This window comes from Tachysurus fulvidraco, chromosome 9, assembly GCF_022655615.1.
Source record: "Tachysurus fulvidraco isolate hzauxx_2018 chromosome 9, HZAU_PFXX_2.0, whole genome shotgun sequence".
NCBI classification, from domain to species: Eukaryota; Metazoa; Chordata; class Actinopteri; order Siluriformes; family Bagridae; genus Tachysurus; species Tachysurus fulvidraco.
In genome coordinates, this window is record NC_062526.1 from 24718441 (window position 1) to 24724901 (window position 6461).

Sequence of the window (6461 nt, forward strand, 5' to 3'; positions counted from 1 at the left end):
TTTAAAGCCTCTAAACAGACGCTAAGCTTGTTAAAATAAAAAAAACAAACAAAAAAAAACGTCCGAGCTTAAAAATGGGAAATAAAGGAGGTGGGAGCCGTTAAAGATCAGGCCGTGACGTTAAATAAAATAATAATAATAAATAATCAGTGACACAGAGAAACGATTAGAACCAGATTAAGGCTTTACAGAATTCCTTAATCTTTACAGAAGATATACATTTATCAAACTTATCAACTTAGCGAGACAGATCTAGGGACTTTTTATCTGCTGTGTTTGTTTTTCCCCCCAAAAATCTAGTCACATGGAATAAAATTGGAACAGTTCAGCATGTGAACATTGGAGTTTATATACAGTAATAATCCTCAAGCCAGTAGAAAAAAACATCAACTCTGGATGGTACTAAAACACCAGTAAAGGTGTTCTGAATTTTATTTATTTATTTTTTTTACTAATGCTGTGTTTTGTTTTTTTTTTGGCAAAATTCAAAATGTGCATTAAAAAACAAGAAAAAACAAAACGCCGCTATCGAAAACCCCGAGTATTTTGACGCAGCAGGACGTTTCTCAAGGGCACAGCAGTGACGCTCGGTGTGACAATCGACACTCCCTTCAGCACAAGATGAGCTTCCTGCCGTGTTCAGCCTGGATCACAGCAAACCCCTGTTTGTTAGACCCTGTTCACACTGCAGGTAAAAGTGGCCCAAATCTGATTTTTTTTGGGGTCAAGTGACCAGATCAGACTTCTTCAGGAGTAGTGTGAACACTCAAATCTGGCCCAGATCTGATTTTTTCACATGTGGCCGCAGTGTGAACAGCCAAGGCGGATTTGATGCGACTTTTACGTCAATCTACATCGACATTCGTCACAATTATGCGCCGGCGAAGACTTTTTTTGCTTAACACACACACGTTACCAGTCACGTTTGTGTCACGTGACACAAACAAATACATCACATTACTTCCTCCATAACTTCGCCAACTTTTTAGCACAACGGCGTGTGACGTCATTGTTATTGTTATTGCGCATGCGGGTCAGTTCGAAACCGCAAACTGTTCACTCTGGTATCTGATATAGGTCACATTTTAAAAGGTAATGTGAACAGCCAAACAAAAAAAAAACAGATCTGAGCAAAATATCCAAATTGAGCATTAAGACTTGCAGTGTGAACGTGGTCTTCGTCAAACCGTTGCGATGTTCGACCGTCGCTCCGTCATCAAAAATACAGTCCGGTTTCTATCTAGCTGCTTTGAGATGCAAATAGAAATTCTGTTTTGCTGTAAATTCCCCATTTTTGTAGCTAGTTTAGCTTCTCAGTGTCTCATACTGTAGATTCGAGAAGTATTAATGAATGAACTGAATATAAAAAAAATCTAATTTTTTTTTTTTTAAATGAAAATTCCACATGGCTTCATCGGGCTATTAGACTAGAATTGCTTATCACGCATGGACACGATATTTACACGAGATTTAAGTGAATACACATTTAGAAATGAATATTGCGAGATGCCATACGATCATAAAACTAGATAAAAAATAAACATGTTCCTTCATTCATCTTTAGTTTCTGCCTGGTCCAGATTAGTCTGGTTTAAAACCACTTGTATGGTCACCGTGCCGAAAACGGCACAACACCGCTAGGAGATGAGGCTGCATTAACTTCATTGTAACGTTCAAGCATTAAATCCTCTAAATACACGGTTATATTATATACTGTTTGAAAGCTTAGACTCTCAGGATTTTATTAAGCCCACACACAAAGCATGATATGATTTTTAGCAGTCATAATAATTTAATCAATTTGATAGCCACCTGAACTAGGCGGCGCTAGTTCGGTTTGTTTACTTACCTTTAAACGCGTCCATTTCTTTACTAGATTAAGAAATAAAGCAAGAAACTATATTTGTTAGCAAATATGACAAAACCTTTAGATGAAATTAAATAAATGATGAACTGGAAGCCACGCCCACTCTGGATTGAACTCTTTTTGGACATGTTCTCCTGTTGCAAACTTGTTGATCATTTAATAGTTAATATGCAGTTCATATGACATTCAGGACTCAAATTTGTAGTGTTTTATAAGTATCTCATTTGTTCTCTAGAATACTAGGAGGCAAGAATTCATAGAAAAGTTGGAAAGAACACAAAGTGCCTCATTTCTTTTCCTCACAGATGTTTGTATCTTCCGAGTAAATGTTAATATCAAACCCATTTCTGCTCTCCGTGACGCTCCGAGTGTTTGTTCATCTAAAAAGCAGCTCAGATTTCTCTTCAACACTAAAATTCAGCCTAAGATTATAAACAGAGGGAAAAACGCACGTCTAAAACACACTGAAATAAACAACAGAGCCCTGACTCATTTTAGATCAGACTCACAGACACAACATCAGACGTTTGTTTATACTGAATATAAAAATAGAAGAAAATATCCCAGAAGTCCATTTCCAGACTGAATCACCAGTGTATTGGTAAAAAGGGTTAAATCCAGCTACAGATACTGTACGAATATTTTCAGCACTTAACAAGTAAAGATAGTGTCACTGTATTAGAACGCTAATACACAAGATCATAACTTGCCATGTTTTTTTTTTTTCCGCTCGTTTCATTTCCTTTGCGAAAATAAATAAATAAATAAATAATTCCACATTACAGTATTTCTGTCTAATATAGAACCCATGGCAGCGTTTTCAGCTCTAACCCGCGCCACACGTCCCCGAGCGAGTGTTATTTGTTTTTGTTTTTTTTCTTTCTTTTTTTTCTGCTTAAATTTCTGTAGCGTGAAATCAAAAAGAAGCACAAAGCAAATAATCAATTTGCTTTGATATTTGGAATCAGCATATTTGGAATTTGTTTAATAAAAAAAAAAATGCACATTTGGATAAATAAAGCAAAATTTCTGCTGAGTGGTGCAACGGTGAAGTAGCCGGGAATCTAAAGCCCGGAGTCGAGGAAGCAAACTTGGTTGTGGATAGCATTGATTTTCTCACTCTCTCTCTCTCTCTCTCTCTCTCTCTCTCTCTCTCTCTCTCTCTCTCTCTCTCTCTCTCTCTTTCTCTCTCTCACCTGTCAATCACATCGACACTGGAGAATCGAAAATCTTGTTACTCTGCCCTGTGATGCAGCAGGAGCAGCAATTTGAAAACATGTGGTTGTCTGTATTTAGGCATCTCCATGGAAACATGTGGTAGCCGGTTGGAAGCTGCCGAATGACAGGAGACAGCTGGGTGGTGGGTGGAAATTGGAAAAGGCTGTGGGAATTGGAAATGAATTAAAAATCGATTGTCAACAGATTTACCTCCTGTGTCAGAGTCCGAACTGGAAATTCGACCAGATTCTCCTGACAGAGCTGAACTTCATGCTCTGTCTTAAAATCTGAAGACCTCCATGGCCCAGAGCTGGAGGATTGAGCCTACTTATAACGTTGAGTGGGTCTGAAGCATCTCGGGAGATCTTCTCGCCGAAAGGTTACGGCCAGAGTGTGTTGAGCGAAGCAGCGTGAATACCATCAGCCACTCTCGAGCATCATAACCCAATTCAGCATGGCTGTCTGGCTGACACATGGGGACCTACATAGTGTTTGGTAAGGATGGCACCATTTCACATCCAGCATTGGGTTTAAAAATATATCCAGTCAGACTTGCTTGCATATCTTGCAAGATTTGACATTTGTAAAGGATACATATAGCGCGACCCAGAAAAACGACGAAGTGCCCTGCTTAGACATGCATCGATTTGTAATATTCGTTCATGCATGACCTCGAAAAAACTTCTCACAGCTTCGCCCAGCAAACTTTTTTTTTTCTTTCGGGTTCTGAACGGCTCCGGCGGTGGGTGGTGAGGATGAGGTGGCTCCAAGTTCTACCTACGTGCTGGAATGAGACATCTCGTTGCTTCTCAGCCAACGTACAGTATGAGCTCACCCTCATCCTATAAAGCGCTATACAGAGTCTTTTTCACACGGCTGTAAGAACAGACGTGTTTCTGACCGTCGGAAACTTCCACACTTCTGCCTGCAGAGAGATTATAGCTAGACTTTATACTTCTATTAACTTTTTCTTTTTATTTGAGTCTCTGAGGTCATTTTTTTCATGGTAGATTCTTTGTTTTAAAGACCTGGAACATTTTAACATCAGGTCATCAACATAAAATTTGGTATGGATTCTGAACACGTCCACGTCCTAATTATATCGTGACAAATATTGTTACAGATAACAGCCAGTTGTCAATCTGGATGATTATCTTAACAGCCACCATTTAATAGTTAGATATCTGGAGAGCTTACTCTCCAGAAAAAATAACTATTTTTTTGGCTAAGTCTTCTCTAGTTAGCATGACAGCTTTTAAAATTTGATTAAATAAGTGGGGTCATGTCGTTGCTACGTCCGAAAAGGATCGTCAACGTGATTAGCATCTAACATATAAGATAACACCCAAGATAAAACCCAACAGTGATCCAACAGTAACAGACACTTGTGGTGTAAAAACATTTTAAACATAACTTGGGACAGTAATTAACATGTTTATGATAGTTATGTCATTATTTTAATGCAGGAATTATGAAAAAATGTATATAAATTAAAAAAATTATATAGTGTTTAAAAAATTTTTTTTATTATTTTTTATAATGAAAAATAATTTATAATAATTATATAAAAAGCTGCCATTTATCAATATTTCGTTAATAATAATAATAATAATAATAATAATAATAATAATAATAATGGCGATGATTTATTATTATTATTATTATTATTATTATTATTATTATTATTATTATTAACAACAACAACAATAATAATAATAATAATAATAATAATAATAATAATAATAATAATAATAATAATAATAATAATAATAATAATAATAATAATGATTATTATTGTTGTTATTATTATCATTTTTATTGCTATAGCAGTGTGTATTTTTGATATTTAGACATATGTATTATTAATATATACTGCACATACAAGGCAACTATGGACTACTAAGATAACTTTAAGGTGAACTCTGACTTCTTTGTACATCTTTATAGTAAAAAATATACATTCGGACCATAAAAAAATGCCTAAACTTGTTCTAAAACGTATAAATCATTTAGGAGCAAATAAAAAGCAGCCTTGTCTGAGATGAATCAATTTTCATGGCTAAATTTAAGAATTCTTAGACATTGGTGTTAAATTTGGAGATTCTGTGTTAAAAAATGATTCATTTGAACACCACAACTGTGAAATGGTGATGATGATGATGATGATGATGATGATCCCAGAGCCAACTATCAATACTACACAATTGTGTGTGTTGGTTATAAATTCATGTCTGCATGTATACAGAAGGATGAGGTCTTATTCTCCTTCTTATTTCACAAGCAGTTTGGAAAATTCTTACCGTGTCTCTGATGAAGCTTCAGTTAGAGCTTGAGCTCCAAGAAACTCTGCAACTTTTGTCCGATAGCCGAGAATTAAACAGAGGGTGGAAATTGGCAGTGGATACATCTGAGGAAAAAAACAACAAAGCAAAAATATCTTTCCTTGCCTCACCCATGCCAGTAGACTTTATATAGAGATAATAAATATAAGTGAGTAGAGATCAGTGTAAAAGAACACGACATTGTTCGATTACATTTCTATCCTTTCCTTGATCTTATTAGGTGAAGAGAAACAAGCTATGATACAGCACCCCTGCAACAGTGAGGGTTAAACATAGGGCCTTACTCAGGGGCCCAACAGTGGCAGCTTAAACCCTGATCTTCTAATCAACAATCCAGAGCTGTAACCACTTCAGCCACCACTGCAACACTGGCCCAGTGCACCAATGCCCCACTGCACCACTGGCCCAGTGCACCAATGCCTGTATGATGCTTCTTCTGAATATATTAATTATATTAATAAGTGAACAGTGATTTCAGGTGTGTCTGCATGTCTCGTTCTCTCTGTCTCTCTGCCTAGTGATGATAATCTGACTAGTTCCAGTGTTAAAAGGGTCCCTGACTTCATCACCGCATCCCTTTTATCCTGTTTTCCATGGCTCCCTGTGCTCATGATCATAAAATGGATGAAATGTGATACTGTATCAGAGGGTTACTGTATCAGAGCTCTCCCCTTCTCATCCCTCTCTCTCTCTCTCTCTCTCTCTTAATCTTTCACTCTTTCTTCACTTGCCTGAGTGTGTGTCCCTTTGTCCTTGCAGGCTTTGGAGGCTCACACTATCCATCTCTGTCAAGCCCAGCACATCTCAGGGCCTCCCACCACGGCTTCACTGCTAAACGGAGCCCTTACAGTGTATTGACGGGCCCTGTGTGATAAGACAGACAGACAGAGAGAGAGAGAGAGAGAGAGAGAGAGAGAGAGAGAGATAGATCTATCTCTCTTTCCCATGTTATGTCATGCAGGTGAATGGTGGCATAATTAGGAAGACAGAGTTAAATTATGGAGTTTGGCACAGCATGGAAGCTGCAGCGCTCC

The 6461-nt window shown here is 37.4% G+C and overlaps 1 long non-coding RNA gene across 1 annotated transcript in view; it reads right to left on the bottom strand.

Annotated features, from left to right (window-relative positions):
- Window positions 1-5497, bottom strand: part of LOC125145587 — a 53121-nt gene extending 47624 nt beyond the window's left edge. Inside the window, exon 1 of the long non-coding RNA XR_007143983.1 lies at window positions 5386-5497. This is a non-coding gene — a long non-coding RNA (uncharacterized LOC125145587). The remainder of the gene's footprint in view (window positions 1-5385) is intronic.
- Window positions 5498-6461: the final 964 nt, after the last annotated feature.